Source organism: Ambystoma mexicanum, chromosome 1p, assembly GCF_040938575.1.
Source record: "Ambystoma mexicanum isolate Mex_15411 chromosome 1p, UKY_AmexF1_1, whole genome shotgun sequence".
NCBI classification, from domain to species: domain Eukaryota; kingdom Metazoa; phylum Chordata; class Amphibia; order Caudata; family Ambystomatidae; genus Ambystoma; species Ambystoma mexicanum.
The window spans coordinates 1,193,020,608-1,193,044,263 of NC_090921.1; positions in this window are offsets into that span (position 1 = coordinate 1,193,020,608).

Consider the following 23,656-nt stretch of genomic DNA (forward strand, 5'->3'; position numbering starts at 1 on the left):
GGGCACTGTCCCCTCCCTATAGTGTCAACCAAGATCCAGATGTCTCAGAATTCCCTATATATTTTGTCTGGTGTCTTTTACCATGCCCCAAAACTCCACATAAATAGCCCGCCCAAAAAAAAAAAAAAAAAGACTATGAATGAAAAGACATTTTTCAAATTCCTCAACACCATAGGTATAAAAGCATGGCTTTAGCATCCCAAAGGTTGGTATTCAGTATCACTTCAGCTGTCAGGAGGGTGCTAATTGATGTAATCACTCCTTTTGTGTTTCAGTCCCTTCTAGAGCCAGAAGTCTAAATATGGGCAGGCCCAAAAGGAACATTTGAAAGTACAAGTAGACACATCCCAGTCTTCCCTCAAAGTGATTGCATACATGCATACTATACGTTTGGGCCTGCCCAACAAGTGCCACTTATGAATGCGCAAAAATACAAACTGTGCTGTTATTGAACAGTTTATTGTCTGTATTCCTTTCATGGTTTTCGCAATCATCTTCTGTTGAAAACAAAGAAAGAAAAATGCAAAAAAGAAAGGAAATACATATTTTAAAGTGTGTTTTTAATTTACAAAGTGATGTCTACACATTGCTATTAATTAAAAAGGCAACTATTTGGCTCTGCATTTGGCAACAGCCAAATACTTAGCCAACTATTCAGTATTTGGCCGAAAACGTAAATCTTCTATTCAGTACACCCCTAGTTCCTAGTTGTTCCTCTTCCCGTGCTCAGCCGTCTTCAGGAGAATAATGTAACCCTGTATGAGCATTGAAATGAGAGAAGAAAAAGAATTTGCTCTTAGCCAGTGGGGTAGGCTGGGAGGGTGATGAGGAATCCGTGGGATGGACATCCATCAGAAAGAACATTACCATGGGGAAGTAATTTGTTCTTCTAGTGGGTTTTGTCCTTCCACAGATTGCTCATCTTAGATAGACTCCCATTTGAGTTTTAAAGATGGAGGTGGGAGAAGCAGATTCTTATGATGTTTTAATTGCAACATAATGTTGTGCAAAACCACTCTTCCAAATTGAGAGTTCTGACCCAGCAGAGTATCTAAGCAATAGTGCTTTGAAAATGTATGGAGGGAGGACAACCTTTCAGTATTGCAAATGCCTTTGTGTAATGCTCACCTGTTATCCACGGGGACGTCACTCAGCCTGTTCTGACCTCTTACGACCTCGAACCCTTCCCTGGAGGCTATTCGACTGGAGACTGGGCCTGAAACACAGGATTGGTAGAGTTTAACTCCCTATTGTCTCTGTGTGCTAGAACCCCTTCTTCCCCAGGGTCCAACCCTTCCCTTTGATCCACAGCTCACCTTGTTTTCTTGGATAGTGTGCTCTCCATCCTGCCTTCAGCGCAGGGGCACATTGATTGATGCGGGCTCGTTGCTGCCTAGTGACTTCACTGGTAAGAGTCTGACAGATAAGTATAATGAGTCTTTTGAACAGTTCTCTAACTTCGTTCCTTTCCTTCCTTAGATGATGGCCGGCGTCCGGGGATGGCGGCATGCTGCTAAAATGAGTAGCGCTGAAGGTGAGTGAGAGCACGATGCACGATGCACCCCTTTCGTATTTGCATTGAACTGAGTTATTTTTCTGTGTCTTTTAGGTGCCGCGATGTTTTCAGCGAGGATTCCGGTTATGAAGAACAAATGCGGTGGGTAAACGCGGTATGCGGCGCCTCTAGATGTTTCCACGCTAACCTGGAGTGTCTTTTCCCTCTTGCAGATGGATGAGAAGTTCCGGAGACAGAGTTCCCCCAGAGCGGCTGGGATTCAGGTAAGTGTTTGAAGCTCGTAAAGTATTTAAAAAAAGCGAAGGTTTGCAGAATGCTTACTAATGCCTTTTTTCTGTTCTTTTCCCTTTTCCTTTGGAAGCGGCGTGCCGGGTTGGGAATGAAACTGCCAAAGATGCCCGCAGAACAGAAGGAGCGATGACTGCTGGGCAGAAGCGCCGCAAGGTAAGGCTGTTCCTAACAGTGTTCTTGTTCTTGCAGGAGCTGAGCGCAGAAGAAAGATGCAGGCCTACTGGAGACCGATCCGAACACGGTGAGTGTCACGCTGCAGGTGCAGAAAACGCAAAGCATGTTTCTCATCCTGGGTGTGGCTTAAATAGTCTCTGGGTATCCCAGGTGACTCTGGGCTGAACCACACCCAAAAGACTAGACCGCACATGCTGTTCTGGGAACCGAAATATGTGGGGGCATCCATCTTGTCCGCATCAATGCACTATAAGTCCAATCCCCAATGTTATCTTTGGGAGTGAGTGAGTCTGGTGCCACACGCGCCAAGTCTGGCTCCAAGTGGGTCTTTGGAGGGATGGAGAGGCCCTTGAGGGCCATGTAGATGATCGTGGCCTGGCTCCAGCCTGACATCTTGGAGGGCTGGGGACATGAGGGGCAGGCATCATGACACTTTGTAGAGCTGAAGTACTTTCCACTCCCTTGGTGCAATGGGCTCTTAAATGATAAGGGATTTCCTTTCCAGGAATGGAGTAGTATTCTGAAATGTAAAGGATAATCCATCTGGAAAGAGTCTGCTTGGTCACAGCCTTGCCAGGTTTGTGACCGGTATAGCCGATGAATAGCTGTTCATACTGCCCAATATTTGAAATTCCTGAAATATAAAAGCTAAGAGCTCTTTTTGGCTGTAGTAGTGTAGATATTAGAGCATTCCACCTGATAGGGAGTGAACGCTGGTGTGGGCATGCCTGTGGGAGATCCAGAGAGGTGCTTAGTGTGTGGAAAACTCAGTTAGTGTCAAATAGTTGTTTAACTTCCCCAACCTCCACCTCACCTGGGGCCTTCTGATGAACTGTCCTTGTGGTCTGTTGTGGTCTTCTTTCGGGACTTCCGATTGTCTTGCATTGGTCTTTCCTTGGCTGGTTTCTTCTTTTTATCCTGCAAGTAGGGTTTAGCTTCTTCAGAGGCCACCTTGGCAGGGAGTGGTACCTGCCCTAGGGGAACCCCAAGGAGATAAGCCCCAAAGACCAGGGAAAAAGCCTGTTGGCAACACAAAACCCAGGTAGTCTTCAAGATGAACCATTGGGAATTGTCCAGAACTGGATGTTGGATAGAAGATATCTTTCAGGTTCCAAATCCTTGTCTCAATACAGGAAGGGCGGCAATATGCTGGTGGAAGTTGCAAGGTGGTGATGGTCGGCGGTATAAATATGAATGAAGTAATGTAGGGGAAGGGGAAACTAATAGTCAGAAAGGAGCAGTATACAGGCGTGCACTAGGAGGTAAAAAAAGCCCCACTAGAAGACACGTTAGATAAAAATGCAGAAGAATAGTCAGAGCAGGCTTGCAGGACACCCACAAGCAGAATCGGAATACCTGTGCTATGAGAGCAAGGTAAGGAATGTAATAAACAAAGGCTTGCGGTTGTGCCATGAAAGAAAGCCCAGTACCGAAGTTGGATGCAAAATAACCAAGAGTAAAGAAGGTAAGAGCAAAAGAGGAGGAGTCACAGCGAACCGCGGGGAGAGGCTTCGTTCAGCTAGTTTCACGGGCAAAGTATAGAAAACAACAACAGAGAGAAATGCGGAAGACCGCGAAGCGGAATACGTACCACTGTGTGTGATGAAACGCAGAACAAGGCTGGAAGTGCCGACAGGAGAGGAAGAGAGAAAGTTAACAAACAACCGGGAAGGCACCGGAATGGAAAGATTGAAAACTACAAAGGCTGTACTACACAAAACCAGAAAGGCAGAAGACGGTACAAGAGAAAGGGTAGAGGGTTCCAACAGAAGCTAGGGAACCGGGAAGGAAAGAATAAAAGGGTAGCATCAGAAGCGGAAAAACACTCATCGGAGTAATAACCAAGCGCTGTAGCAAAAAAGAACAGATACAATGTGCCGAGCAATGGGCGTGGTTAGTATTTATATGTTTTGCCGCCATGTTGGATGAGGACTAGACTGTAACCCTGAAAGTAGCTTATGCCTCCAGGCATGCCATACTTTCCACGGGCGAATCCATAAAGGAAATTATGGGGTGTGATTGGAAACAAAAGATTAAAAAAAGGGAAGAGTCAGAAGAAAAGGAGGGGGGAACATAGGGTGGTAGAAAAAAAATAAAGGAAATTATGGCTTATGTGGACACCCCCCTAGACCACATGTGCTGCAAGTTGCCCAGGCATCACGATAAACTATTAAAATACACTTTTCAGTGGACCGGGGAGAATGCAGTGCAGTGTTTCTATGTGTGGCCAGTGGAGGGGACATATGACAGTAAGATAATAGAGCATATGTTCTCTTACCTCTAAAAGAAATGTAAAGGTTCTAAGCTAAAAAGCAGACAAAACATATTCGGTCTCTGTAAACCATATGAGGACACTAAAGGGGAAAAATTATAGAAAGAAGAAGAAGAGACAATAGAAGAGGGTGGAACAAGCTTACCGCCCCCGCCCTATGGGTTATATCCCACCTTGCGATCAGCCGCAGGGTACACTAACCCATGGTGACAAACCTCAAAGAGCGACCAGAGGCAAGAAATGGGGGAGAAAGAAGCACAAGAACAAGAGATGCACCTGTGGAGTAAAAGAAAATATCTAGCAGACATTGAAAAGAATACACGCCAACAGGTGGACGCGTTATTCAGTGAAGCAGAATGGGTGATAGAGAAGGAGGTGAGGAGGAAGAGCAAGGGGGATAAAGAAGAATAGCTTTCGGGAAGAATAACATTCAAATTAGATGGGGAGAATGAAGGGGGAAGAAACAAAGAAAAACAATGAAGGGGATGAGGAAGAGACAGCCTCAGACAAAGGGTTATTAGGAGACAAATGGAGTGATGGTGACAGTGATGAATGGACACCCGACAAACTTAGGAGAAGGGGAAGAAAGGAACAGAAATGACAGGCAGTTGTGACAGGGACTGGTCCACCTTTTTATACAGTAGTACAGGAAAGGTAAAATTGGGGTTAACACAAGCTGTCAGAGAGGGAGGGACAGGACCTAAGACACAGGTAATGCCGTTACTACTGAAAAGACAAGGGGGAGCCCATTATGTTCCCTGACAAACAATAGACCGGGACAATCCTAATATGTAGCTTGCCCTCCCACATAGCAGGGTAAGTAAATGGATACGAGGACTCGAGTAAAAGACAGAGCGTCTAACACTGGCCATTGGGGATATAAAAAGTCTGTTTGCCGCAATAATAGGAGAACAGGCAGACACAATTTGGAATCAAGCTGGCTATAAAGGAATGAAACTGAGCAGCAATGCTCATGACAGAGCTCCATTAAACAATTGTCGAACGCATGTCTGGCAGGTTCTAGGAAGCATGTATCCAGACAACTATGACATGGGGATAGTGATGGCTTATAAAAGGAAAGGTGACAATGGACAGCAGAATATATAAAGCAGTTTCAGGATTTATGGACCCAAGCAATGCAAAGGTCCTGGAACAAATGCATACCATTGTTCTATCACATACAAGTAAAAGGACTGGCAACTGACATACAGGCTTCCTTGGATAAGATACTGAGTATAGAAGCTAAGACTGGCTCTAAACACAAGCAACAATAGTACATTACTGTAAGATGAAGCAGGAAAGCGAGAGGCAAGCAACCTGGGATGCCACAAAGGCAGAAAAAATTAGTACAAAAGAAACTGGCTACATACACCATGGAAGGCAGGCTGTTAGTGTCAGACGCCGTGGCACCAGAATCACAAGGTGGGTTTCCCTCACGAAAAAACACCACAGCAAGGAGGGTACATGCAGCAGCAGTATGGACCACAATGGGGAACACAACCACAAGGGAATTACATGCATGTGGGATACTTCTCTACAGAAAGAAGTTTTTCACAAAGTGGAAGAGGGGGGTTTCGAGGAATGGGATACACGGCTTTCAGATCATGCTACATATGTCATAACATGGGACACATGATGTGCACCTGTCCATTTATTCAACAGGCACAGGCAACCCAAGAAGCACAACTGCCCGGGCTCCAGTGGCAACAGATGCAATGTCCTCCAGGGCAGTTAGAACCAGTGCAGAAGCCAGCAGAGCAGGGCAGAGTGCAGCCTAAAGGAAGAAAGAAAACAGCGGGATAACAGTCCAAGTGATGGTTGAGCCACCCGCATTAGCAGGCAGAACCACAGTGATGCTTGAACAAAACATGGTGCCCCATTACACAGGGGTCAGTGTGGTAGGAGGGAACCCTTTCCCCTTCCTACTTAATAACATACACTAGTAGGGGGGGCCCACAGAAAGTCTTAGCGTGTCCAGTCCTCACAGTAACATAGTGAAAATAGGACCAAGAGAGTTCTCGTTTCTCATAGATACTGTAGCAACCAAATCCTGCATCAGGGGAGGGGAGATTCTCATTATCTAACAAAGTGATGGATATGCAGGGCTTTTCTTGGGCAGTGGTCGCGGTTCCAGTACCAAAAGATTTACCATTAACCATACACAACACCTCGTTGCTACCTTACTATACTCCAAAGTCACACCCATCAATATCTTGGGGGGACACCTGGTCAGTAAATTGAATGCAACCATATCATTCACAGAGAAAGGGATGGTGTACGCCACGCTTGGCATTTACTATGCCCGAGTAGCAGCTCTTCCCTTGGAAGCACATGCGCAAAGCACCTTGCGAGCACAGCCACTATACCACAGTATGTTCCTGTACAGGCTGAACGCTCTGCTAGGATGGGTCCCAGGAATATGTTCTTACTGGCTTTGGAATTCCTTTTCAGACCAAAGTGCCAGAAGGATGACTTAAAGGGGAAAGAAATGGTGTTACAGCTGGAAGAAGCAATAATACGCAAAGACATGGTGATTGTGTGTGAAATAGACAATGGATTGGCGAAGAGTGCTGTGCATTGACCAAACTTTGACAATTACAGGTGTTTGAGATGAACAGTTGTTCGCTGATGAGGAGGAGGAAGGAGAGATGGTGTTTCAAATACAGATACCTTGCCCAGTTCAGATATTGGAAACAATGGTGCCCATTCTGACACAATTAGTGAACAAGGAAAACAAACAAACAGAGGGAGATCTCAAAAGAGTAGCAGATGAGTTGTGGACCAAGGGACCTCATGATGTGGGGGTACTGAAAGGGATTGGGGCATTAAAAATCAAACTGAAACAAGGGGCCTTGCTGCCCCAGGCAAAACAATACCCATTGACCAGAGAAGCAGATGAAGGGATATATTTCACTTTGCAAGCATTATGGCGGCAAGGGATAATTCAGATATCTACATCAACCTGTAACATGGCGATCTGTCCAATAAAGAAATCATCAAAGGGCAGGTCATGGTTTTTCATCCAGGATTTGCGCCCCCTAAATGAAATGGTAGAAGCAGAATTTCCTGTGGTTGCAAACCCTGCAACAATTTTGTGCAATATCCCAGTGAAGGCAAAGTACTTCACGGTCATTGACTTGAAAAATGCCTTTTTCTCTATACCTTTACACCCAGACTCAAGAGGGTACTGCGAGTCACTCAGTATTTTCAACAGGATAATACAAATGGATCTATACAATATGCAAACATTGAACACTGAGATTCAATATGTTGATGATCTGTTATGGAATAAGACATAGGAAGAGTGTAGAACAGACTCAGTACACATTGTGTCGCTACTTGCAGATAAACGGTAAAAGGTGCATAAGGCAATATTACAGTATTGCCTAGAAGATATTGTGTACCTGGGGCAAATAATATCCATTGAAGGGCTTAGAATAAAACCTGAAAGGACACAGGCCATTCATTCCACCAACCACCCACAAACGCTGAAAGAGATGCAGAAGTTTCTAGGTCTATGCAATTACTACAGATTATGGATATTTGATTATGCCACATTTACCAAACCCCTACTGCAGGGCCTTAAGTAAGCACAAAAAGAGAAGAAGGTCATAAAATGGACATCTGAAATGAATGAAAGTTTCACAGAACTAAAGAACGTGCTGGCACATGCACAGGTGTTAGCTACACCAAATTATAGCAAAACATTCTATTTATTCTCACATTCAAATGGCTCAGTGATGACTGCTGTCCTCATACAAAAAATCCTCAGGGACACCAACCACTAGCTTACTACAGTGGAAGCCTAGACTCAGTAATGCAAGGACACCTCCCTTGCGAACAATCACTTGCGGCTGCAGCATTTGCAATTGAGAAGGCATCAACGATAACCATGTGGTGTCCTATAATTTTGTATGTGGAACACTCATTATTCGCCATTCTTGAGAAATCAAAAAGTACACTAACTACCCAAAGGGCATCGGATATGAGGTCATATTAACTAACCCAGCCATAGAGGTGGTAAGGTGCTGAAGTGTAAACCCAGCAATCTATCTAGCAGAACCAACACAGGAAGGGGATTACATACATGATTGTACAATGCACATGGACAGGATGAAAGGGGAGGTACAGGTAAAAGAGGAAAAAATAACAGGAGCAGACATGGTCTATATTGATAGGTCATCAAGTATTAACCCAGAGACAGGAAGGAGACATACTGGTGAGGCAGTAGTGTTTTGCATACACAGGGAACAAGTTGCCGCCAATGAAAAATGGCTGCAGATCACATGCTATGAGCTGCTTAAACTGGCAAATGCAACTGAAAGGGATTCAACGCAGTGTGTAAAGAACTACAGGCTCTACGATTGATGACCCTCCAAAATCATTTCATTTTGGAAGTTTTGATGATGATGGAGGGAGGGGTGTGCCATAAGATAGGGAGCACATGCTGTACCACAATTCCCACTAATGATGCTGCAAATCAAAACAATCATAGACAAAGTAGAGGAACAAATAATACATCAGAGAATGGTAAAAGAAATGCAAGACACTTCATCAGCAACCTGGATGGATTCATTATTCATCTGGTCACCCAACTGTCTTGTAGTAGCATTTATTCATTTGTATTTGTAGCTGGTTTGATCTTTCACTCATTATAGGAATTTGGCAACAAATGAAGCTAGTAGAAAAAAAGCAAGATATTTTTAATATTATCCAATAATTACTTTATTTTTTTAATTGAGCATTATGTAAATAAATACAAATAAAAATTGTGAAACCAATATATGTCTCCTTGGCTGTCTCCTTGAATGCTTAGTGATATGAACTATACGCAAAGATAGTGTTTGTAAATTGAAATATCTATGTGACCTGCCGACAAACCACTTCCTACATGGTCACCTTATCTTATATTCCTACGTTACATATAGGGCTATTTTTTCAGTGATGGGGAATGTCAAACTGGGAGCTTATTGAGAATGTCAACCTTACTGGGATTGTCAAAAAGGAGCTTCCTGGGACTATCCAATGGAAGCGTTACTGGTTATGCCAAACTGAGAGTTTACAAGAAATGTCACATTTATTATGAACTATCCAACAGGAAGCTTAAAAAGAGCTTACTGGGAAAGTCAAACTGGAATATTACAGGGAATGTAAAACTGAGAGTTTGCTGTGAATATCAATCAAGGTTACTGCTCTTTGGATATCAAACTAATGGCTTATTGCGAATGTCAAGCTTACCAGGAACATCGTGCTATGACTTATCAATGAAATAGTTTTGGAGAGAATGAATATGAGAATGAGTGTGTGAGAGAGATAGAGTGAGAGAGAGATTGAGCGTGAGAGTGAATGTAAAATGGAGTGTGAGAATGAGAATAGGAGAGGGTAAGGGTTGATGTGAATGTGAGAGTGAGTTTGTAGGAGTGAGTGTGACATTGACAGTGTGATGTTCTGAATAATCTGCCAAGTAGGCTTAATGTATTTTGATAACTGTTTCTAATGTAAAGTGGCAAAGAGGTGTTAAGTTGGATCACTGGAAAACTGGCATTGATGTGCAAATTGCGCATAACGTAAACTATAAGAAAGTGCTAGCCAGATTCAAATATACATACACAGAAAAGAAAAATGTTTGTCATAAAAAGAATTGCCACCTTGAAGTGTCATTTCTACTTTGATTTACGCCTGTGCCTGGTTGAAAAAAATACAACATCACATATCTACATATATCAAATGCTTAGGTATGTGTCCATACTCTGATGCAATGTATCAGTGTTAGGTTGCCCTCTGCTGTCCAAATGACAAAGTGCACCTCTGTGTGCCCTTCTACTTCAATAATAGTTATCATTTTAACAAACAGAATGAGCACAGTCCTAAGCTGTCACCTTCACCTTCCACTATGTTGTTATGTTATGTTAATGGTATTTATATAGCGCACCGTCCCCAGGAATTGGTCCCCAGGCACTCTGGCGGATCTGTAAACGAGAAGGTGGGATGGGTTAGTAAGGTGAAGAGGGAGTAGGATAGTGAGAGGAGTGCTATACTGTTGGCAGCTTCAACTTGGTAGACACCGGTGCTGAGCTTTGGTGCGAGTATTGGATCAGTGTCAGACTGCGTGTGCTTTTGGTGCGGCTTATGTGTTGTTGTGGTGTGGTGAAGTGCTTGCAGTTTGTTGTGCGAGAGGTGGTTGTGTGAGTGTTTTGAGTGAGATAAGTATGCAGAGAGTTTGAGCTTATATTGGTTAGTGGGTTATATGACATTTAACATGCTAACATTCACAGTGCTGTCTAAGTGTAGCACTTGCTGACCTACATAATTCCATCTAAGTGAGGCACTCGCTAACCATCACAGTATAATCTAGATATGGCGCGGGCTAATGTTCTCAATTCTAAGTGTGGCACGTGCTAACATTCATAATCCTATCCAGATACGGCGCAGGCTAATGTTCACAATTCTAACTAAGTGTGGAGCATGCTGACATTCTCAATTCCTTTAAAGTGTTGCGCTCGGTAATCTTCATAATTCCATCTAAGTGTGGCACATGCTAACATTGAGAATTCCATCTAAGTGTGTCATTGGCTAGCCTTCGTACTTCCATCTAAGTGTAGTGCGCGCTAACATTCCCAATCCTATCTAGATACGGACAGGCTAATGGTCTCAATTCCAAGTGTGGCATATGCTAACATTCAAGTTCCATCTAGTTGTGGCAGATGCTAACATTCACAATCCTATCTAGATACGGCGCAGGCTAATGTTCTCAAATCTAAGTGTAGCAGATGCTAACATCCACAATACTATCTAGATAAGGCGCAAACATTCAGAATAATTTCAAGTTACTTATTTCCACCTCCACTTCTCTTCACACATGGACGGTGGTTCCAGTGTCAATGAACAGTTAACTACCGGCTGAATGTTTCAGTCTTTATAGAATGAAACGTTGTAGGTTGAATAACTCCTCACGAGCTGAAACTGAAAGTAGGTGCTGTAATTATGGTACTATGCAATCTTATGCCATCAAAGGGACTCTGCAATGGAACAAGGTTGACAATTGTGCATGCACAAAGACACATTACAGAGGGCTGTGTAATCGATGGTATTTAGATACTGTTCTTATACCATGCATACCTCTCTTTCCATCTAATACAAATATGCCTTTTAAATTCAAAAGAAAGCAATTACCTATACGTTTAGCCCTTTCAAGGACCATTAATAAGTCACAGGGACCTACGCCCCCTTCCAGGAAGCGATAAGTGGTAATTCCGATATCTAAGTAGGGGGACAGAAGTGACCCTATGAAATACATACCTAAATTAACCTTTAAGATATGCTAGAACAGCGTATTTCACACTGGGTACAGCTAGTATTTCTGTAAACTACTATGCATTTCAATGGTTTTTTTCACTTTTATAAACTATATTGTTTGTTTAATTATTTGTATAGCGCTCCAGAACCAGGGGCATATGGGCGCTCAAGGATATGGTTACAGGACACAGGTATATACATTTGAACAATAGAGCAGAAAATAAACGATTTACAAAATACAGTTATTGCAGATAACAATCAGACATGTAATAAATTGTTATACATTTTACATAATGTGTACACAGGAGAGAAACAGAAGCTAGTACCAACAGAAGCAGGGTGGTAGTGAGTGACCTGAATGACCTGAGGTGGTGTTAGTTTTTATTCAGTAGCTGGTGATAACCTTGGTTCTGAATGGTTGAAAGGTAGGGATGGATTTGATGTCCAGTGGAAGTGTATTCCAGAGTTGGGCGGCTAGAACCGGGAAACTAGTTCCGCCGGCTCTTTTTGGAGTGTATTTGGGCACCACCAGGCATAGTGTGTTGGTGGATCTGGTGATTCTGGTAGCAGGTTTCGAGGTGAATTTATTAGTTAGATATGGCGGGGCAAGGTGATTTAGGGCTTTATAGGTGAGGCAAATAGTTTTTAGGTTGATTTTTTGTTGAATGGAGAGCCACTTACATGATTTTCTGATATGTTCTCCCCTGGGAATGTTAAGAGCAGCTCGGAGGGCGTTGTTTTGGAGGACCTGCACTTTGTTAATTATGGATTTGTTTGCGCCTGCAAATAAGCCATTCCAGTAGTCCAGTTTAGACTGTATCAGTGCTCTGGCTAATGTGAGACAGTTGTTATGGGATTGCAGAGGTCTGCAAGCCCTGATCAGCTTACCTGTGTAGGCAGTGGCTGAGGAGGTCATGTTGATTTGTTTGGACAGGTTGGTGTTGGTGTCTAGGTAGAAACCGATAGTTTTTACACTTTTAGCGATGGGTATAGTGTTTCCATCAATGGTGAAGCTATTGTAGCTAGGGCTGAGTTTCAGGAGGGTGTTAGGGCATCTGACAAGGAGCAGTTCAGTCTTATCATTATTCAGGTAGAGGCCATGTGTGGCCATCCATGTCTGAATGATCATGAAGACTTTGTTGATCTGGCCGACGTCCGAGTTGTAGTTACCGGATAGAGTTAGGAGTATCTGGGTGTCATCTGCATAATTGGTGTAGGTGACACCCAGATGGTCCAGCTTGTCGAACAGAGGCTTTGTAAATATGTTATACAAAGTAGGCGAAACACAAGAGCCTTGTGGGACACCACAGGTGATTGGAATCGGGTCGGCCGCTGCTAACGGTGAGAAGACACGCATGGTCCTGTTAGCGAGGAAGGATTGGATCCATGTGACCGCAGAGTGGGAGAAATGTGCTGCCGATGACAGGTGGTTGCATAGTATTTTATGGTCGACCAAGTCAAAGGCTGCGAGAGGTCTAAGAGAAGAAGGATGGCAGCTCTACCTTTATCTTTGAGTTCGTCGATTTGACTTTTGAGATCAACAAGGGCCGTTTCTGTTCCATGTTGAGGATGAAAGCCAGATTGATGGATTCCTAATAGTTGGTTTGTCTCTAGTTAGTGTTGAATTTGTACGTAGGCCACTCTATCAAGGATTTTTAGTAAGAACGGGACAGTGGTGATGGGTCTGTAATTGGTAGGTATAGACATGTCAAGTGTTTGGTAGCACCCATGACTGTTTCAGATTACTTGGGACTGCATTGATAGTAAATGACAAGTTAATTAGTTTGGTAGTGAAAGGGGATAGATCCCTAGCTGCGTCTTTTATAATCTGAGCGGGCCAACTGTCCCCTTTACAGTTCAAAGGTTTCAAGGAGGCTATAATTTTTTGTACTTCCGGTATAGTTACCTTGTTGAATGTGAAGCCTGAATTGCTATCAGTGGGCGATGGTAAGGTTGGACTGCAGGTTAGGCCATTAGTGAGTTGTTGTCATTTGTTTTCAATTTTGGTTTGGAGCCCCATGATTTTGTTGGCGAAGGCATTCTGGATGCCTGTGCACCAGGGTTTCTCCTTAGTGCAGGTATTTGTGGGAGGATTGTGGTTTGATAGTTCCTTCAAGATGTTGAATAGTTCTCTCGTGCTAGAGCCTGCCTGGGTTATCCTGGAGTTGAAGGTTTCTTTTTTAGCACGTATTATCTCATTTTTGTAGAGAGCGGTAGTATTAGTGAGATTGGTTCTATTTTCTAATGAGAGAGCTGTTTTCCACAGTGTTTCAAGTTTACTTTTTTTTTGTCTGAGTAGTTTGAGTTAAGGGGTGTACCAAGAGTTCAGGTGAGCTTTCGGTTTCCCTTCACGCATTTTCAGTGGGGAAATGATGTTGATGGCTTTAGACATGGATTCGTTGTAGGTATTGATCAACAGGTTTAAGTCAGCTGTGGCCGGTAGTGCGTTCAAAGTGGGAAGTACCAAGGGTATTAGGGCTTCAGCTGTAATGTTACTCTTGTTCTTTGTTGGGCAAGCAGGTGCAATAAAAGACATTTTGGGCACTCGGTTGTTGGTATTAATGTCTAGTGAGAGGAGATGGTGATCCGTCCAGACAAGAGGTAAGGGGTCCTTAAGGGTAATATTGTAATTAAAAGCAGTTACCCAATCGAGAGTCCTTCCTTTTGAGTGATTTTGCTGGGAGCAGAGTTGTAGTAGGCCATGCTCAGCTAGTGCATTGGCCAGGGAAGTAGCTGGGGTGTCATTAGAGTCATTATACCCGAGGTTGAAATCCCCAAGGATGATAATTTGAGCTGAGGGTTTACAGCTTTCGGCTAGTAGGGATGTGATATCTTCTTCAAAGGATCCAGGCGGACCTGGGGGCCTGTATATTAGATGCATCGTAATTGTGCTTTTGGGGGATGTTTGTAGTTTGAGTGTGAGATGCTCACATGATTTTAGTGGAAAAGAGGAGGCTAGTCTGATGTCAAGAGAGGATTTAAAGATGATGGCTACACCACCTCCTCGAGGGTTGGGTCTATCGGCTCTGAGGATGGAATAGTTGTCAGGAATAGCTAGGGTTAGAGATGGGCCCGCAGCGTCATGCAACCAGGTTTCAGTCACAGCAAGGAAGTCCAGGTTGTTGGTCAGCAGGATGTCGGTGGTCTCTATGGAATGGGCGACTAGGGATCTAACATTTAGAAGAGCTCCTTTTAGAGGGAGTGGGTTAGAGTTGTTAGAAACTATATTCTGGTTATTGGTCTTGGTATGCGGTTTGGCTGGATGGTTACTATTCTTATGGAAGATTCTGGTGCTTAGTCTTTTGTTACGCTCGGTCAGGTCGAGAATGGCGGTATGTGTGTCTGTTTGGAGATTGGTTCTAGTTGGGCTGCAACCAAGAGCAGAGCGTGATGAACTTCTGCTGGGGCGGTGACACTTGGGACTATCAGTGCTAGTTTTGGCTGGGGTGTCAGCTGTGTGGGTGCTTCCTTAGGTAGGAAGGGCGTGTTGGGAACCTAATGGGAAGGCTGGTGTGGTGGGCAGGAATGGTGTAGGGCAAGCAATAGGGTGATGCCTGGGGCAGGCAAGTCTAGCTAAACCATTGTTATGGGCTATGTAGTTGTTACTGCTACACAGTACATTGTTTTGTATGACACAGAAAGGGAACATGATAAAGGTGAGCCAAAGTTGCATGGTGGTGGCAATGAGGCAAAGGCAATGAGGCAAAGGCACAGTGCAGGAATTAACAGTATGGCATCAGTTATCATAAGGTCACACCAGTACAGTAAGACAACAGTAGCATGGGGTCAAGTTAATACGGGGGAAAGCAGGACTGGGTACAATGGCGGATTACCATCTTAGTACTAGTAAAGAATCAAGCAGAGACATTAATGCAGTGTTAAAGGGCTAATGACAAGTTGTGGAAAAATGGCAAATACACTCAGGACCTAGCACAAGATTAGACAAAGGCAGCAATACAGTGTAGGGGTGATAGAGGCAAGGCTAGGCGTTGCAATATCAGGCAGAGGCAGCAATGACAATACAGTGTCAGAATGTTAGAAGCGGGTCACCCAATTTGGTGCAGGCCAAAAATGCAAGTGCAGGCTTAAGCTTAGGGCTACAGTGGACAGACGCACATTGGAGGAGGTGCAGTGCTCATAGAACATTTGCAGGTAGCTCGGATAGGCGCAGATGTCTTATGTACTTGTAAATATATTTATGAAAAGTGTGTAGTAATCGAGGTGTGCAAGATAGCCTTAAGCCATAGCAGCTAAACAACATTGATGGCAGTGCAGAGTATATCTGAGCGAGCAATTATGGCAAGCATTCAATAACAAGGTGTATTGGGTATCTAGCACAGTAACTGTTAGGGAGAATTCTCTGTTTAGGCTGAATTTCCTAACCTAGGGAGTCCCCCAGCAGCTTTGCTGGATTTCTGGAGTTTGTTTTTTTCCATCCTGCCAAGAGTGAGACTCTTTTTCTCCCACTCTTGGACATGAATGTGTGCAATTCCTTTAACTGTCAATGTGGTCTATGGGCTATGGGGTCTTTTACTCCATAGGGTCTCATATGTTTTGCTATGTGTGATACAACGCACCCTCCGTGCCGTAACACTGGGGTGTCCTAGCGGACCTCCACCATAGACTCCATACCCGGGGACTGACTACTGTCTCCCCGGGCATGTAAAGTCACCATTGGCTTTACTAGACCTAAATTTACTAAAAGAACTAGTACAAACCATCCTATTGTGGACGTACTAGTAGGAGTGATTCGATTACTCCTGGGTCTGAAATTCGAGGGGAAACTGTCCCGTTCCCCCCTTGTCGAGTTTTGGCTGGTGGCAGTGGAAACTACTTGTTATATTCGACCCCGAATATAACTCTATGGGATTGTTCCCATTGTTGGAGGTTAATACTTTTTCCTCGTTAATCTCTAACATACCACCGGTTTATTTATCTTAAATAAATCTATCGGTTGGTATTTTCTGCCAGAACTCGGTTTTTAAAATGGCGTCTGTGTTCGTCTCTGTGACTCCTAAACCAAAGGTTGAGCCCCTTTGTTCCACTTTTGGCGGGCCTCTACACAGAGGCCCTCCAAAGTGGTGCCATTCTGTCTGGGTACCACAGGAGGTGTGGGAGGGGGTTTAGGCACCCTGGACTGAGTTGCCTTGCCAACTCAGGTCGCACTCTGGTGTGATTGGCCCAAGTGGTGAGCCACCCCGCTCACCACTTAGCGTGTTTTGATTGACAGCTAGGCTGAATGAATGGGGGTTTTCTGCATAAAAGCAGGGCTTTTGGGACTGGATCTTTAGAAGTCGCCACAGGACCTAAGAATCCGACGAGGGTAAAGCTGAGCCGACCTGCAACGACGACACCTCCGGTGGAGCCCTGCTGAACCAACTCACCACTTCCCGACGACAGAGGAGATCTCCCTGCCGGAGAGTCTCTTCCCCTGACTGGTGGGAACAACCAGTCCCCTTTGCTTTTTCTTCCAGGACGCAGTGGTCGAATTGCCCGTGCAGAGCACCTCGGCAACCGGATAGCCACTACCCCCTGAACCGCGACCAAAAGGTGGTGCCATGTGACGGAGCACTCCGCGGCTGGTCTCTTCCCTGGTGGTGCAACGATCTTCAACTTTCCTTCGACAACGAGATCATCTCTTCTCTTGGCAAAGACCCGACGTGCATCTGCCACCAGGAACAACTGCCCCCGCCGGAGCTGTCTCTCCACAAACAAGTTACCGTGTCCGCCTGGCTTCCCTTTCTGCCGGATAGAGTGAGGTGTCTTAATCCTCGCCTTTCCATTGGGTCGCCTCCAAGCTTTCTTAACTTTCTGTTCTGAACTGGTCCAATCTTTCGATAACAATTTGCGACAACGACTCGAAGTGCATTTCCACTGTAATACTGGTTGTTTTCGGACACATCGCCTTGCCTCTCTCCGAGTGGGCCTGGCCTCTGAACTTTGCGATCTACAGTAGACCCTGCCTTACTCGCCTTGCATTTGTTCGTAAAAGTATTCATACTGAGTTGATTTCATAACCTGCCTTATTTTTCTCTCTCGTCCTAACTAATACTAGAGTGCCATCTAGGTTAATGCATACACCTCTGTCTGCAAATAAGTGATGCCAGTGAACCTAGACTTGTCGAACTATAGTTAGGGGGATTGATCTTTTTCTTATAGTATTGTGATTGAAGTTGTTTGCCGTATTAGTGCCAGAGTGTTTTTCATAGATGTGTTTTTATAAATAAATAACTATATATCTTTACACCAAAGCCTTGTTCCGTGTTTGCTTGTTCTACTGTGTAAATTGCCCTATTTTGTATACTCTACATACTGCCTAACTCTTCTTGAGGGAAGTCTGACTGCTCAGCCACAGCTACCAAGTGAATCTGTGTGGTACAGACTGCTACCAAGTGGGTTTACTGCCAAACACCTGTAGTCCTAAATCTTTTGCAGTGGTCCCAGAGGGAACTGCACAGGTTTCCCCCTAACACTGGTGTACAGCGGTGGGATTTGTATCGAGTATACAGTTTAGAGTGCTTTTCAACACTTTAGGATAACTAACCACAAAGCTTAGCACTAAAAAGCAACTTTCAAAAACATGTCTACTATGGAAGTTTACAGTCAAGAGTCCTTGTCAGGTGAAAATACTGAGAGTTTACGAGCCCTCTGTAGACAAGAGAATCTTTTTGTAAAAGGCAAGAAAGTGGAACTGATAGCGAGATTGCTGAAAAACCAAAGTCTGGGTATTGGTTCAGAGGAACCAACTTCTCCAGCGAATGTAGAAAACAGTAATGGTATTGATCTGAATCAAAGTCTTGATAATGAGTCAGAAGAGGAAAGTGAACCTAATGAAGTTAGCCACTCCGAGCCTCTGTCTACCTTACCTACTGTACCTACGGGGCCCATACCAGGTCCCACATGTAACCCTGCTTATTTTGAACTTGAAAAAATGAACCTCGAATTAGAATACAAACGGTTCTTGGCTCAATCTGAAAGAAACCAAGAGCTCGAGTTCAGACGGATGAATGCCTAGGGTGAGCAGAAGCAAGCTGAGTTAAGACTCGGAGAAATAGAACTTAATCACGAATTAGAGATGAAAAAGTTGTCTGTGGAAAATGCTTCTCTCTCCTCTGGTTCCTCTAGAAGCTCCAGTCCCAAAAGACCCCGGATGCCGAAGGAATTAGTGGGTATGTATGAACCGAGATTGGATGTTTTGGATTGGTTAAAGCTGTTTGAGTACAATCATGGGCTCCAGGACCTCACTGGGAATGATCTACTTCCCTGGTTGTTCTCTAGGCTCCCCCCTGTTGCGACTGATGTGGTAATGGAGTTGGGGGAGGCGGATAAGAAGGATTACGAAAGTGTGAAACTAGCTTTGATAGCTAGATTCGGGAAGACCCCTTCCCAGTATCTTAAGAGGTTTAGAACCCTCAAAAAGCATGATGGGCTACCTTGGGCTACCTGGGTGAGTGAAGGGTTGAAAAACTTAGAGGGATGGATTAAGGGTTACAAAGTGAACACTTATGAGGGTATGAAGAATCTTTTTATGTTGGAGTCTATTTATGATGCCTGTTCTCCTGAGCTCAGACAGCACTTGGCTGATTCGAAGGAATTGGATTCCAGGAAGCTAGGTAAGGCTGCTGACTTGTGGGTTGCCAACAGGGCTACTCATAAGGATTCTGGGGCAACTCAGAAAAAGGATGAGGGAAAACAGCCTAAAAAAGACTCAAAAGAGAATTCAAATAACTCAAATTCCAAAGAGGGCCCCAAACAAAACCAGAAGGGTAAGCCACAAGGAAAACCGCAGCAGAATAGTGTGTCTTCTGGTGCCAAACCGGAAGGAGGGCAGAACAAGCCACCATTCCAGAAAGCATTCGTAAAATGCTTTGTTTGTGGCTCGACTGACCACGTGAAAGGAGATCCCAGATGTAAGGGTAAACCTTCAGGGGTCCAGCTTGTCTCCTTAGCCTTCGCTCCAGAGGAGGAAGTCCAAATGGCAAGTGGAAACTTTCTACTGCTAGCTGATAAACCCAATGGAGTCTCAGCCAGCGTTTCTTTAGTATATCTGGGGTTGTGGGAACAACAGAATTTAGACGTCTATAATTCTATCCCCGATAATACTAAAGAGTATTATAAGGACAGTGTCCAGGTGAATGGTCAGGAGACTCCTGCCATTAGGGACACTGGGGCCAACATAACTGTGGTGGATAAATCGTTTTTTCAGGATGAGGATGTTGCTAAGGCACCCAAATGCCTCACCAAGTTAGCTGGAGGGCCTGTGCAAATACTTCCCCAATTACCAGTTCTCATCCAGTGTAACGACATGACTGTGAAGATCCCTGTCAGCATACAGAGTGAGGTACCAGGACGCGTGCTGTTGGGTAACGATTTGAAAATTCTCGGAGTTGTATCGCATACTCCCAGACCTCCTAGTAAACGGTTACAGGAGCTAACCAGACCTGCAAGAGAGAGGACCATGCGCGGTACTCTCCAGGAGATGATGAAGAAAGAAATCACTCCTGCTCGCCTGGAATTGTCTTCTTCCTTCGAGCTTCTCTATGGTCATCCCGTCAGAGGTCCGTTGGCCCTGATTAAGGAGGGGTTGGAGAGTGCTCCTTCCCCCAAGCCAGTCAGAGTGACTGACTACGTGATAGGTCTCTGGAGGAGAATGTCGCACATGATGACAGAAGCAAGCGATAACTTGAAAGCTGGACAAGCATTGGTCAAGCACTGGCATGATCAAAAGGCTAACATGGTTGAGTTCGCTCAAGATCAGCTCGTTCTCGTTATGATCCCGACAAGGCAGAGGGCCTTGCAAGACAAATGGATGGGACCCTTCAGAGTTGTGGGTAAACTCGGAGAGGTCAACTATCTGGTGGACTTGGGCAATCCCAAGGAGGCTCCGACAGTCTTCCACACCAACCGACTCAAAGCGTATGTCTCAAGACCTGATGTAGGAGCGTTGCTTCTAGCATCATCCGAGGAAGAAGAAGAGAGTGATGCTCTTCCGGATCTCCTCAGAGGCTTACCTTTAGAAGAAAAAATTGAAGGAGTAAATCTCTCTTCCAATCTGACACCCAAGCAACAAGAAGAGTGCAAATCTATGTTGAATAATCAGTTTGCCTCTCTGTTCTCGCTTTCACCAGGCTTGACCCCTTGGGGCCAGCATGACATACTCACTGGTGACTGTCTGCCAGTCAAAAGCAGAGGATACCGAATGTCAGAGAATGTACGAACACACATTAAAGGTGAGGTCAGCAAGATGCTTGATCTCGGGGTAATAGAGCCCTCTACTAGTCCATGGTCTAGCCCAGTTGTGTTAGTACCAAAGGCCGGATCTAAAGAACTTAGATTCTGCGTGGATTATAGAGCTCTTAATGCAGTCACCAAGACTGATGCCCACCCTTTGCCAAGAACAGATGAGTTGGTGGACAAACTTGGCGCAGCCAAGTTCCTCAGCACATATGACTTGACGTCAGGCTATTGGCAAATAACCCTGACAGACCATGCCAAGGAGAAAACTGCATTTTCTACCCCGGTTGGCTTATACCAGTTTAAGGTAATGCCTTTCGGATTGAAGAATGCACCTGCTACATTTCAACGGATGGTAAACCAGGTTCTGACTGGGATGGAGGACTTCTGCATGGCATACTTGGATGACATTGCAGTGTTCAGCAATTCCTGGGAAGTACATGTAACCCACCTAAGAGATGTTTTGCAGGCTCTTGGACGAGCCAATCTGACCATAAAGCCGAGTAAATGCCAAATTGGACAGAGTAAGGTAGTCTATCTTGGACATGACGTAGGAGGTGGAGAAATAAGGCCTTTGCTCAGTAAGATTGAAGCTGTGCAAAATTGGACAACACCTACTACTCAAACCCAAGTGAGAGCCTTCCTAGGCCTCACTGGGTATTACTGGAATTTCATCGAGAACTATGGGACCATAGCTTCTCCACTGAATGTCATCTCCTCGGCCAAATTTCCTAAAAAGGTTAGATGGAACGAGGAGTGCAATCAGGCTTTTGAAAAACTGAAAAAGGCTCTTTGCCAAGCCCCAGTACTCAGAGCCCCTGATTACCGCCAACACTTCATTGTGCAGACAGATGCTTCAAATGTAGGAATAGGTGCCGTACTCATTCAACTGGATGGGAAAGGTAGGGAGCACCCCGTTTGCTTCATCAGCCGCAAGCTGAAGGATCCTGAAACAAGGTGGGCAACAATCAAAAGAGAGTGCTTTGCTATCGTGTGGGCTCTGAAGAAGTTTAGGCCGTACTTGTATGGTTCTACTTTTGTCATTCAGACTGACCACCAACCCTTGAGATGGTTAATGCAAATGAAAGGGGAAAACCCAAAACTACTGAGATGGTCGATCTGCCTGCAAGGGTTTGATTTCACCATAGAGCACAGGTCAGGGTGTCACCACCAAAATGCTGATGGTCTCTCTAGGATGTTTGTCATCGACAAGAGGTATGAGATTCATCCAGAGGTGGATTAAATCCTCCTGTCCCTTAGTCTGGGGGCGGCGAGTGTTAGGGAGAATTCTCTGTTTAGGCTGAATTTCCTAACCTAGTGAGTCCCCCAGCAGCTTTGCTGGATTTCTGGAGTTTTTTTTTCCATCCTGCCAAGAGTGAGACTCTTTTTCTCCCAATCTTGGACATGAATGTGTGTAATTCCTTTAACTGTCAATGTGTTCTATGGGCTATGGGGTCTTTTACTCCATAGGGTCTCATATGTTTTGCTATGTGTGTTACAACGCACCCTCCGTGCCGCAACACTGGGGCGTCCTAGTGGACCTCCACCATAGACTCCATACCCGGGGACTGACTACTGTCTCCCCGGGCATATAAAGTCACCATTGGCTTTACTAGACCTAAATTTACTAACAGAACTAGTACAAACCATCCTATTGTGGACGTACCAGTAGCAGTGATTTGATTACTCCTGGGTCTGTTATTCGAGGGGACACTGTCCCGTCCCCCCTTGTCGAGGTTTGGCTGGTGGTAGTGGAAACTACTTGTTATATTCGACCCCGAATATAACTCTATGGGTTTCTTCCCATTGTTGGAGGTTAATACGTTTTCCTCGTTATTCTCTAACATACCACCGGTTTATTTATCTTAAATAAATCTATCGGTTGGTATTTTCTGCCAGAACTCGGTTTTTAAAATGGCGTCTGTGTTCGTCTCTGTGACTCCTAAACCAAAGGTTGAGCCCTTTGTTCCACTTTTGGCAGGCCTCTACACAGAGGCCCTCCAAAGTGGTGCCATTCTGTCTAGGTACCACAGGGAGTGTGGGAGGGGGTTTAGGCACCCTGGACTGAGTTACCTTGCCAACTCAGGTCGCACTCTGGTGTGATTGGCCCAACTGGCGAGCCACCCCGCTCACCACTTAGCGTGTTTTGATTGACAGCTAGGCTGAATGAATGGGGGTTTTCTGCATAAAAGCAGGGCTTTTGGGACTGGATCTTTAGAAGTCGCCACAGGACCTAGGAATCCGACGAGGGTAAAGCTGAGCCAACCTGCAATGATGACACCTCCGGTGGAGCCCTGCTGAACCGACTCACCACTTCCCGACGACAGAGGAGATCTCCCTGCCGGAGAGTCTCTTCCCCTGACTGGTGGGAACAACCAGTCCCCTTTGCTTTTTCTTCGCTCCAGGACGCAGTGGTCGAATTGCCCGTGCAGAGCACCTCGGCAAACGGATAGCCACTACCCCTGTACCGCGACCAAAAGGTGGTGCCTTGTGACGGAGCACTCCGCGGCTGGTCTCTTCCCTGGTGGTGCAACGATCTTCAACTTTCCTTCGACGACGAGATCATCTCTTCTCTTGGCAAAGACCCGAAGTGCATCCACCACCAGGAAAAACTGCCCCCGCCGGAGCTGTCTCTCCACAAACAAGGTACCGTGTCTGCCTGGCTTCCCTTTCTGCCGGATAGAGTGAGGTGTCTTAATCCTCGCCTTTCCATTGTGTCGCCTCCAAGCTTTCTTAACTTTCTGTTCTGAACTGGTCCAATCTTTCGATAACAATTTGCGACAACGACTCGAAGTGCATTTCCACTGTAATACTGGTTGTTTTGGGACACATCGCCTTGCCTCTCTCCGAGTGGGCCTGGCCTCTGAACTTTG